The sequence below is a fragment of the Lygodium microphyllum genome, chromosome 10, assembly GCF_053477565.2.
Source record: "Lygodium microphyllum isolate KBCC chromosome 10, Lygodium_microphyllum_v1.1.10, whole genome shotgun sequence".
Taxonomy (NCBI): domain Eukaryota; kingdom Viridiplantae; phylum Streptophyta; class Polypodiopsida; order Schizaeales; family Lygodiaceae; genus Lygodium; species Lygodium microphyllum.
In genome coordinates, this window is record NC_141144.1 from 64,555,574 (window position 1) to 64,568,252 (window position 12,679).

Genomic DNA, 12,679 nt, shown 5'->3' on the forward strand with positions numbered 1-12,679 from the left:
ATAGTCTTTCCATCCATCAATCGGTTGAAAAGAGCTCTCGAACAAGTTATTCTCAATCAACACATACAATTATTACAATACACACAAACACTAACACAACTATCTGAATGACACCTCCAAAAAGAGATATATATAATTAAGAGTCATCCAAGATACATGGAAAAGGCATCAATGAAGATGATCCCTTTTGAAGGCTTGGTGGTTTCGAAAACGATCCATGGAGAAGGATTCATCTACAAATGTCTTTGGAGGATTTTGAAAGAACTGCAAGCAGCACATCCTTTCTAGCAAAACAAGGTATCTGCTAGGTAGACATAGGGCATGAAAATGTAGGACATCCAACTGGTGGGAATCAATGTTCACATTGACATTCATACAAAGTTTTGGAATGGCCTTTTGATCATTATGGGAATGTCTATTCATGTATGCTAGATACCAAGCAAAATGAGCTATCAATCTCACCGAAGAATCTAGAGATAGTGAATATTGGTGAGCAAAATGAAGGTAGTTCTGGTATGCTTGACTGATAGTTGTCCAATCTCCTAGAATTATTGGCCAGTTTATCTGTGGTCCTGTAAGAGAATTAGTCGAGCTCCATCCTCGGCTTCTTGTAATCTGCTGATCAAACCCTTCATATTCACTAACCAACTAAGGGGGTTGAGAGATAGAAGTGGCAGGAGATGGAAGTGGAATAAGTAAAAGTGGATGAAGAGATGGGTAGGAAAAATCATAAAAGAAGGAATAAGTTAAAGAAGGAGTGGCTGAAAATTTTAGGGAATCAGTTAGGAAGGGTATTAATTGATAAATAGGAAAGGTAGAAGATACATGGACAGATGGAGAAGGACATGGTGGAGAAGGGGAAAAAACTCTATCTTCGATAAAAGAGCAATATGTAAATATTGGAATTTGAGGAAATGATTGAGGTTGGAAAAGAAGGGGTAAGATTGCTGTTAAATTGGTTTGATAAAGGGAAAGATAGGTATCATAACGGTGAGCCATTTGTTGGTAATACAGTAGGCTAGGAACAGGGGGACCTAAGATAGATCTTCTCTGATAGGCATCAAAAAAGGTTGAATCAAATGGATTATCCTTGGAAAGGTGAGCTAAGAGATCCACCCTCAGTTGATTAGTGCTCTGTACATAGGTAGAAGCTATGTTTTGTCGTTTATTCAGGACCACAGAATCAATCATTGAGTGCTAGGATTTATCAGGGCAAGTAGCCACTTTTGAGGAGTAACTCTGGAACATGTCATCTATTCGCAACTCCAAATAGTTGACATACAAAACAGCTTGTAAAATCACATCTCCCACATACTAGGCCATATCTACTTCATCTGGAATCAACAGATCACCTCGTAGATACATATATGACATCAACATGGTATCCATCATGATAGAATCTTCAAACACCATATGGACCACTTCTGTCAGTAACTTAGGAGACTAAGCCCCACTCCAACCATCCTCTGGAAGAGGAAGATCCATCGTTGAAAGCTTCATGTAAAAGGCCAACTTCTGCAATTGATAGTGGACAAATAAAGAATGGTCCGGAGGAACATATTCCTGGAAATGCTCAAATGTAGACCATAGCAGATCCATCATGGACTGCAATCGTTCCACTTTATCTTGGAATAAAGGACACAAGGTAGCCTCTCTCTGGAGAACTGCCAAGTCCTGCTTTGAGAGAGAAGGGATTATATGAACATTAGGGCTTGGAGGAACAGACCTTGACTGTGTCAGTTGGTCTTGCAACTGCTTGATTTGGGAAGCTTGTGATTCCACTATATCATTAGCAGTCTGTAAGGCTGAGAGTTTTGCATCGAAAAGATTCTGAAACTCTTGCGCTTCTTTAGACATCCTCTCCTTCTCCGCGGAGATTTTAGTGACCTTTGATTGAGCCTCTATTAATTGAATCTTCAAAGAAGATGTCTCTTCTCTTTGGGTCTCAAACATTTGGGTTTGTTGCTCCATTTGCTTAAAGAGATCTGCTAGTGTGTCGTTAGGAGAGGCTAACTCTGATGTTGCCTTATGCAACTGGTCTTTAGATTGCATCTGTTCTTCATAAAAGGAAGCATACAACTGTTGAACATAGGCTGTCACTAAAAGTTCAATCAAACTTTGGATGTCTTTACATAGGAATGGAATGGCATCTCCCGACACTAAACTATTCAATGAAGGGACTAATATGTCCAAGGAACCCTCTCTATGTGCTTTGAATAGGTTGTTACATGTGAGATAAGCAGGGAGGTCATTGCCTGATGTAACAGGAATTGTAACTGAAGGAAGAACTGAAGGAGCCTTATCTGCCACCCGCTTCAAGCGTTTTCGTTGAATGACCAGGGGACGAGGAGAATCCAGATCCTCTATATCAATAGGTTCTGACTCTTTGAAAGGTGGAGGGGGAGGTATTGGATCAGATGGAGGAGGTAGAGGCACACCCTTCTTTAAGCATGAGTATGTCAAGAAAGCAAATAGGTAGGATCCATAGGTGACGTTTGTGACATTGCCCCTGGTTACTTTGACCAAATGTTGATCCATCTTTGTGAGTAGGTAAGTGATTCAATCAATAGCTACTCCTTTTAACACCATCCTAGAAGCTGTAAAGAGCTCTTTGGACAAGTAATGGGAGGGTGTTTTGGCAGGCATAAACCTGTCTTGGAGGAACTGGTAGACCAACTTCCACACAGGATCAGTGATCATGGAAAAGGAAACTCCTGAAGTGTTGATCACTTTCTTGACATCCAGAAGTTTCTTGGTCTGCTTCTATAACAGCTTTTCAAAATCTCATCGTTGGAGAATAACTGTCTAGTTGTATTAAAGGGCTCTCATTTGTAGGGAAGAGACAGAGCCTTCCCTAACCCTCGGGGTGTCAATGTCGTGGAAGTATCATGGACCGGTCCCGACTTCTTGCCGTATGAGGCAAGGAACTCATCACACATGGATGGATCTTCTGGAATCAAGGGGAAGGAAGCAGCCACAAAAGTCGCGAGTCCTGCCTTTGCTATAGGCTCAAAAGTGAGTAGGGAAGAGTAATCCCTACTAAATAGCGGGATATATTGGATAGAGGGAGGAGCGTGAGGCGCCATTCAGATGGAAAACATACACACCACAACACAGACAGTCACAAAGAATGCCTGCAAAACAACGAAAGGGCTATAAAAAAGAAAGCAATAAAAAAGAAGGACACTCATACTTACATAGACGTAACTAACCCATTTACCACCCCAAACAATACACATCCTAGAAAAAATTCGGCATGACCTCTACACATATGCAACCAAAAACTTCATGCGATGTAACAAACAGGCACCTAAATCCCCGTATAAGGCAAGAAAGAAAGAACTATACACCGTACACGTAATCGTAACATATAGACAAATCAAAATACCATAAAAATGTAAATCAAGACTTGACCATCAGCGTCAACTAAAAGACTTTTACGCGCCCATCCCACAAAGCGTGTTTATTAAAAAGGGAAAAAAAGTGCAGTGAGGGAGAATTATTTTAATGAAGGGTTTATTTTAAGAAATTATTAATAATGGGTGATATTTTATTAGGTTATAAACCTTAATAAGAAAACGACGGTTCCTTCTTAAAATGTTAATTATAAATTATTATGGTGAAACGGTGTGTTATCGTAACTCGGACTATGATTCCCAGACGGGGTCTCTAAATGCAAATTCCTTAATTAAAAAGTAATAGTGATGTGGAGCGTTTTTTTGCCAATGCGTGCTTTTTCGTAATGGCTGGTTGATTTTTAAATTATTAAATTGTGTGTTTAGCGCGAATGCACGTGGAAAATGTGGGTGAATAGATAGTTCATTTTAGCAATTAATTGTGATTAAGGGAGAATGAAAATAAATAAAGCTCACAAAATAAATACTTGGTAGGGGTTTGTATACAATGGCCTGAAGGTGCACGGAGGAGTCCCCCAAAAGCAATGAATCCAATCAAACAAAATCAAAGACCACTGATTGAACAAAAAAGAAAACACCTTAGTGGGTTTGTTAATTTTTAATGTATTTTAAATTGTTTAGTTTGTATTGTGTTTGGGTTATATTTTAGGTGTATTTGTTATGGTTTTCTAGTGTGGTTTGGTGTATTTGTTTTATTTGTTTTTTTAATAATTTGTTATTATTTATGGTTTGTTTTTTTGTTTGGTTTTTTTTAAAATAATAATAATAATGATGATGAAATCAAGATATATAGCACATGGAAATGTGATGAAGGAAAAATAATAATATTTCACTCATGGAGGAAACGTCCACAATTTATGTTATGAAAATAAGGTTTTTATTTATTTTTGTTTCTTTTTACAAAGAATATTTGTGCCTTGTATGAAAATATTTTGAAGTGATAAATTAGTGGAAAAAGGTCAGAGACGAGTGGAATTTTTTTGAGATTTTTTTAATTCTTTTCTGTATTTTTACTAATTTTAAATGAATTTTATGCATTTTCAGGTCATTTTGAATGAATTTGCAATTTTTTGGTTTAAATTTCCATATGATAAATAGTCCAAAAATGAAAAAAATATTGGGAAATTTTTAGAAATTTTCTTGTAATTTTTTTAAATTTAAATGAATTTTTTAAATTAACTGAATCAATTAAATGATGTAAATCAAGTTAGTTGGGTAAGTAAAGTCAAGTCAAGTCAACTAAGTCAAGTTAGTGTAGATAAGGCAAGTAAGTCAGGGTAAGTCAAGTCTGGGTTAGTTAGGTTAGTCAGGGTTGATTAGGTTAGTCTGAGTTAGTCTAGGGTTAGTTAGGTCAATTAGGTTAGTCTAGGGTCAGTTAGGTCAATTAAGTTAGTCTAGGGTCAATTAGGTCAAGTGAAGTTAGTCTAGGGTTAGTTAAGTCAATTAAGTTAGTCTAGGGTCAGTTAGATCAAGTGAAGTTAGTCTAGGGTTAGTTAGGTCAATTAAGTTAGTCTAGGGTTAGTTCTATCTAACCAGGGTTAGACTAACTAACCTAGGGTTGGTTAGTGGGGGTGGAACTAACCTGAGTAAGGTTAGTGAGACTAACTACAGTTAGGTTAGTGGAAACCTAACCCTAGGTAGGTGAGTGGGATCCTAACCCTAGTTAGGTTAGTTGTGACCTAGCCCTAGTTAGGTTAGTTGTGACCTAACCGTAGTTAGGTTAGTTGGAACCCTAACTCTAGTTAAGTTAGTAGGACCCTAACTCTAGTTAGGTTAGTTGAACTCTAGTGGGGTTAGGGTAACTAAAAGGGGGTTTAGTAACTTAACTTAGGTTAGTTTTTAACTTAAGTTAGGTTAGAGGTTAACTTAAGTTAGGTTAGTTGTTAACCTAACATAGGTTAGTTTTAACTAAACAGAGGCTAGTTGCTAATAAACATAGGTTAGTTTCTAACCTGGCTGTGGTTAGATGGTGGGAGGAGGAGAAGGAGGGGGAGTTGGTGGCGGACGGCGGTGTGTGGAAGAGGTGGTGGTGGCGGGCAGGGGGTTGAAGAGGCCGCTCGAGGAGGCGCTGCGATGGGAAGTCATAGGAGGCGCGGCGGCGTGTGGAGAAGGCCGCGTGAGGAGGAGGCGTTGCGGTGGGAGGAGGACCAGGAGGCGCGGCGGCGTGTTGAAGAAGGCCGCCCGAGGAGGAGGCGCTGCGGTGGGAAGAGGACCAGGAGGCGCTACGACGTGTTGAAGAAGGCTGCCCGAGGAGGAGGCGCTGCAGTGGGAGGAGGACTAGGAGGTGCTGCGACAGGAGGAGGCCGAGGGAGGGAGAAGAGGTGGAGGAGAAGAAGAAGGAGGGGAAGAAGAAGTGGAAGGAGGAGGGGGAGGAGAAGAACAAGCAGGAGCGGAAGGAAGAAGGGGGGAGGAAGGGGAAGAAAAAGGAGGAGGAGAGGAAAGAAGAGGAAGGAGAAGGAGAGGAAGGGACGCGTCGGCCGATAGGCAGGTAGGTGGTTTTTTTTTTCTTTTCCTTTCTTTTCTTCTTTTTCTTTTCTTTTCTTCTTTTTCTTTTCTTTTGTGTTCTCTTTTGTGATTTTGGTGTGTTTTCTCTTCTTTTTCTTCTTCTTTTTCTTAGTTTTTTTTAAAATGCTTGGTTTTTTTTTTGTTCTTTTGGTTTTTTTTTGTTCTTTTGGTTTTTTTTTTTTGAAATTGTGTGTGTATTTTTTTAATAATGAAAAAAAGTTAAATAAAAGAAATAATAAAATAAAATGTGTTCCCTGGCCCGTGCGCATGCACGGGCAGGGGTAAAAAAATTTACAATGATGGGGTCAAATGGGCAGGGACGGGGACGCGCGAGCCATGGACGCCACGGGGCGTCCCGAGGTGTGTAAAACCAAAAACAGGCGCGTCAAACGCGCGAGGCGAGAAAAGTGGTCAGTAGGAAAAATGAAGAAAATTTAATAAAATCCAAACCGTTTGTTGGATCAAAAATCCCTAAAAAGGAAGAATGGGCCAGGAGATGAGGGAAAAATGTTGAAAACAGGCAACATGGATTCTGAGGCAAAATCAGGTTGTTCACATGGAAAAAACGCAAAAAACAAACCTGAAAACACATACGGGCATTAATGTCGAAAAATCTGCGCATCGAAACGAAGTGCGGAAAGAAGGAAAAGTATACAGAACAATGTGTCCGACAACCCTATCATGAGAAAATACGGTTTCGAGAGAGGTAGGATGTGTTCACATGAAAAAACCCCAAAAATGAGCTCGAAAATAGACTCGGAAATTAATACGGGAAGAACCATGCGTCGGAATAGAGGTCAGTAAAAAGAAAAAATGTTTGGAAAAAATGAAATCACAAGACTGGTGCATCAAAGCTCAGTGTGGGGAAAATGAGGAAGGGTTTACATGGAAAAAACACGAAAAATGCATTAAAAAACGCTCGAAAAAATTAATAACTAAAAATATGGCAGTCAGAAGAGGGGGGAGGAAAAAGGAAAAAGTGGAGGAAAGGCTGGCAAGACAAAACTATCAAATCAAACTGGAATTTCGGTGAAAATAGGGCAGGTTCACATGGAAAAATGTAAAAAATAGGCACGAAAAAGATCTAAAAACTTGCAAAAATTAATAACGGATCAATCGTGCATCGAAAGGACACAGAGTAAAAAGAAAAAATGTCAGGGGGAAGGGGTAGGACAGGGTTGACTCATCAGATCAGGGTTCCAAAGCAATAAAGATGCGTTCACATGAAAAACTGTCCAATTTACCGGAATTACTTCAAAATTTAATAACTTGAGACCCGTTTGTCAAAACAGGGGTTGATAAAAAGAAAAAATAGGTAGTTTGAAGGGATGAACAGGGCTATAAGGTTGGATTGAGCTTTCGGTGAACGTAAGGTCCATTTGTATGAAAGAAGCGCAAAACTAAGAATAAGGGCCTAGGACAGGGTGAAATAGAACGTAAGGGTAGGGAAGGGACCCCATCAGGGTAAAATAAAGTCACGACAGAGATGCATGATTAAAACAGGGTATATGCATGGGGGTATGCATCATGGACGTGCAGGGATGCGTCCCACACTTAAAACCTTAACAGGAAGGTTAAGCCAAATATCAAGGACTTAGTACATCACATCAGACCAACCATGATGTCCCCACACTTAAAACATGACCATCACTGAGAAACAGAAGATGTAGGGTTAGAAAAACTTGGCCCATATTGCCGAGAAGGAATGTTGACTATCAAGATTGCCTCTGGAGGCATCGTTGGCTGTAGGAGTAACAAGGTGTCTTCACAGCACACGTCCTTCGTCCTTCGTGGCAGGGACCAAGCGGCAGTACCCAGGGAGGTAGCTGGCTTAAGGAATCATAGAAAATTTATCAATAGCGAGGGATATTACACTCAACTCATGATCACTCAAATGGATTGAAAGAGCAGTCACTCACTCCATTACTAATATCACTCGAGGAAATAAGGATGAAATCCTAGAGCTCACACCCAGTTTAGGAATCGACAAGGGAATGATGCAAAGAGAGTATGCCAGGGTGCACAATTGATGGTGCATCAGTGCGTCCAACCCATCTGGCATAGGTGCAAGGAGAAAGGCCAGGGAGCCTTGCAATGCAGTGTATGGAGCAGAGTGATGTGTCCTATGTTGATGGCAGAAACCCAACTCGTGGGTGCATAGGAAAACGGGAACGTACCTGACTTCAAAGGTCGTAATGTCCCTCAATCCTCACCTCTCAGTAAATGATTGAAGAAACTCCAGTCACACTCAGCCCATCCTCTGTCTCATGCTCTGTTGAAAGATACAGAGGGCAGTCCTTTCTGAAACCCATTGATGTAATCCTCACCGTCACTTGTGCAAAGGTTGTATGCCTTGTGCGCATTTGATGGTGCAACTGTGCATCCCACCCTATGCTGGCATACAGTGCAAGAAGGAAGGCCACGGAGCCTTATAGTGTAGTGCACAGAAACAGATCGTGCATTGTGCATTGAGAGGCCCATCTCGTGCATGCAACACTCCGTTCACACATCTCACCTCATTTGATTTGAAGGGAAAGACTGGTCACTCACCCCACCCTCTGTCTCACTCTCTAATAGATACAGAGGGCAGCCCTTACTCACATCCCGATCCTGTTAGGATGAAAGCTCACATCGCTCATGGAGTTGGTGATGAAGATCATGTTAGCTATTATTGTCATGAGGATCTTGAGGAGGAGGCGTACCTAGGGAGGCAGCCAACAAGTCTCGTACTTCAATGACTTGTAAGAAGAGTCGTTTGTTAAGAAGGGCAGATAGACTGATATTGCAGAAACAACGCACTAAGGGAGGTGGCTTCAAATTACTTGCTAAAGAGGTTCTGTTGGTGAGTCAGCTCTTCTGAACTGCGAGGTGTTACCACCTTTTCCACAGTCAGCTTCTCGCCCAAGGGTGTTTCCACCTTTTCTTGGAACGAGGCCTGTTATGATAGGGAATTTCTTCATTTTCTCCCATAACAGTTTTGTTTGTTTTTGTTGTTTTTTTTTCCTTCTTTTCTTTTCTTTTATTTTATTTTCCTTTTTTTTCCTTTTTTTTAAATTAAGAAAGAGAATGGTAGAAATACCATATGTTAGGACCAACCTCGCCACCGTTGTTGGATCTTACGAGAAGAGAACAATGTCGGGTTGAGATGTTTCTGCGAGGGGATACTAGAACGAGACCGCCTCATGAGGAGAATCATAATGGCTATTAGAAGCACGACAAGAAGGACAATGCAATGTCCAAAAGGAAGAGGGTAGGTTGACTATGATTGTCAAGATCCCCAGGGAGAAAAGTACTTCTTCAAACGATAGCCATTGATCAGGAAAGGATCATCAGAGGCATCAACGGTCTGTACCTGAACAAAGCCATTAGGATTGATGGCCAGTACCTTGTACAGACCCATCCACCGTTGTTAAAGCTTGCCAGGAATCTTGCCAAATCTCTAATCATAGGCTAGAACAAGATCACCTTCTTTGAACTCCTTGTGCTTGATGAAACTGTCATGATAGGCCTGACGTCATGCTTGAGTGGTTTCCATGCACTATAGGGCCATCTGCCATATCTCATCCAAGCATTCCAAGTGCAAGAGATGGTGTTGCAGTGGCTCATTATCTCCCAAGCGTTCTTTAACTGCCACTCGCAAAGAGAGCAATTCGAGTTCAATAGGGAAGACAACTTCTGTACCATACACTAGCTGGAAAGGAGTCTGTCCTATAGTTGCCTTATGGGAGGTTCTGTGGGCCCAGAGGGCCTCTGTAAGTTGATCATCCCAGTCGCGATGATGTGCAGCAATTGTTCTTGTCAGAATCGAGCAAAAGATGCAATTGGTGACTTCAACTTGGCAGTTGGCTCTGGGGTAATAGGGAGTGGACTTACGATGGTGGCAGATCTTATACAGCTCTGTCAACTCCTCCATGATTTTGTTAAGGAAATGAGCACCTCTATCACTTACCAACTCAAGGGGACTGCCAAAATGGGTGAAATATTCTCATACATGAATAGGGCTACACTGTTACCATCGTCCCGCTTCATAGCTTTAGCTTCACACCACTTTGTGACATAATCCGTACATACTAGGATGTATCTGTTCTGCTTCCTTTTGGTGGGTGGATCAATGGGACCCACAAAATCAATCCCCCACTTCTCGAACGGCTTTAGGGGAAGAATGGGTTGAAGTGACATGGCACTTGTTTTGGTGGGTTTTCCCATTCACTGACAAGCATCACATCTCTTACAGTAATCATATGCATCCTTGTGGATGGTTGGCCACCAGTATCCTACTAACAGAGCCTTCCTGGCTATCGCTTCTCCTGCAAAGTGTCCACCACATGGTTCATCATGGCATGCTTTCAATGCTATGCCGATTTCATTTCCTGCAATACATCTTTGTAACACTTCATCTTTACCTCTCTTGTACAATGCACCGCCTAGCAAAGTGTAGGGGGCTGATTCTAACAGAATCTTCTTCTTCTCACGGCTTGAGATGCCAGGAGGATATTGTTGAGTTGCTAGGAGAATGGCTATGTCTGCATACCAGAGAGTAACTGTTTCAACTAGAAACAAAGAAGCATCAGGAAGGTCTGGATCATCCTGTTCCTCTTCTTCTGTTTGAGGAATTCGTGACAGATGATCGGCTAAGACATGGAAACAGTCAGGCTTAGTGACTACTTCAAAATCAAAATCCTGGAATAGGAACAACCATCTCATCAGTCATCCTTTAACATCTGCTTTATTCATCAAGAAGGACAGGGCTTCATGATCCACATAGAACTTGAAATGTGTTGACAATAAATAGTGTCGAAACTTCTCCAGTGCAAACACCATTGCCAAGCACTCAAGCTTTGTCACTGTGTAGTTATGTTCCCTATCAGTGACCTTTTGGCTTGCATAACATATCGGTTGATCTAATTTAGAGGATTCCTTTTGACATAGGACAGTAACTAGCCCTTCAACTAATGCATCAGTGTGCATATGGAACTCCTTCTCGTCCAATCAGGAGGCTATAAAATAGGTGCTTGGATCATGCACTGTTTTAGGGTATTAAAGGCCTCTTCACAGTCATCAGTCCAAAGGAAATCAACTTCTTTCCTTAAGAGCTTGTGCAGAGGGGCTGCTTTGGTTGCAAAATGTGCAATAAATCTCTTGTAGTAGCCCACATGGCCAAGAAATCCTCTTAATTGCTTGAGGTTTGTTGGTGCTGTTAAGGCGGCAATATTTTCAATCTTTGCCAGGTCTATTGCAATCCCTTGTGCAGAGACAATATGGCCCAACAGAACTCCTGAGGAGACGCCAAAGACACATTTGTTGGGGTTGAGAGAAATCCCAAACTCGCGGCATCTGTCAAAACATTGCTCTAGGTGTCCCCAGTGCTCAGGATCAAACTATAGACACAAAAGTCATCAAGATACACCTCTATGAAATCATGTAGATGATTCTGGAAGGCAGCCATCATTACTCGTTGGAAGGTGGAAGGAGCATTACAGAGCCCAAATGGCATCACTCTGTAGGCATAGGTCCCCCATCCTGTGGTGAAGGTTGTTTTAGATTGGTCCTCTTTTACGATTTGGACTTGGTTATATCCACTGAATCCATCCAAGAGGGAATACAGCTCATGGTCTGCCACCGTGTCCAATAGTTGGTCTATAAAAGGGATAGGGAAATGATCCTTCTTTGTCTTCGAATTGAGCTTTCAGAAGTCAACACATATTCGAAGTTTCCTGTTCTTCTTAGGTACTACCACAATGGGTGAAACCCGTTCATTGTTAGCCACGGGATAAATGAACTCTACTTCAAGAAGTTTAAATAATTCGGCCTTCACCAGAGCAAAATAATTAGAATTCATCCGTCTTTGTCTTTGCCTTATAGGTTTGGAATTAGGCTCCAGATCAATGTGATATTTACATACTGTGGTAGGACCAAGCAAAAACATCTAAGTTCTCTTTGAGGAGGTCTCGAAGGACCACTAATTCTTCTTCTGGAAGATTGAGACCCACTTTCAGGTGATGTTCGATACCTTCAGTATCCAAGAACGTTACTTGTCTTTCACCTTCCACTTCATGAATAAATGTCCCACGAATTGCTTTTGGATAGAGGTCTGAATCTTTCAAGAGAGTAGTATCCTTGTCTGATGTTCCACTAGAACCAGTGTCCTCCTTTTGAATAGATGACTCCTTTGTATATTTAGGTTGCTAGAATGGTATCAGAGCTTTTTTTGCTTCGGTGTGAGTGGTAATTTCTTCTGGACTTAGGGATTCATCTTCAGAGGATGCGTCTAGAAATATCACATAGCACGGACCTGCTAGAGGCCAGGGCTTTGACGGCTCTAGCTTCTGTTAGCAAGGAGCATCATCATCATCTTTTCTTTGGACTGAATGGTTAGGGCGACAGGAGCCACTGGTAAGCTTAATTTTTATGCTTTTAATCCATTGATTATACAGATTCTGCATACTTTGTGGTCCATTGATCAACCCAAATGAAACCATAGTCATTCCATCTAGCACCCGGAGATATTCAGCCCCTGAAATCTCTGTAGGGACATCAAAAAGATCATCCTCTATCAGAGGGAATTCTTCATCTGCACTTTCATAACCTGCTTCATTTTCTTCCTCATCATTTTTATCCTCTTTCTCTAGAGGCTCTGTCTCTGCTTCTGTAGTGGCTTTGTAGGAGAAGAACAAATCTTCTGCCTCAACATCTACTTTGACTCCTATCAGAGCTTCTAACTCTGCTTCTGGCTCTAGCTCTGGCTCTGGCTCTGTATC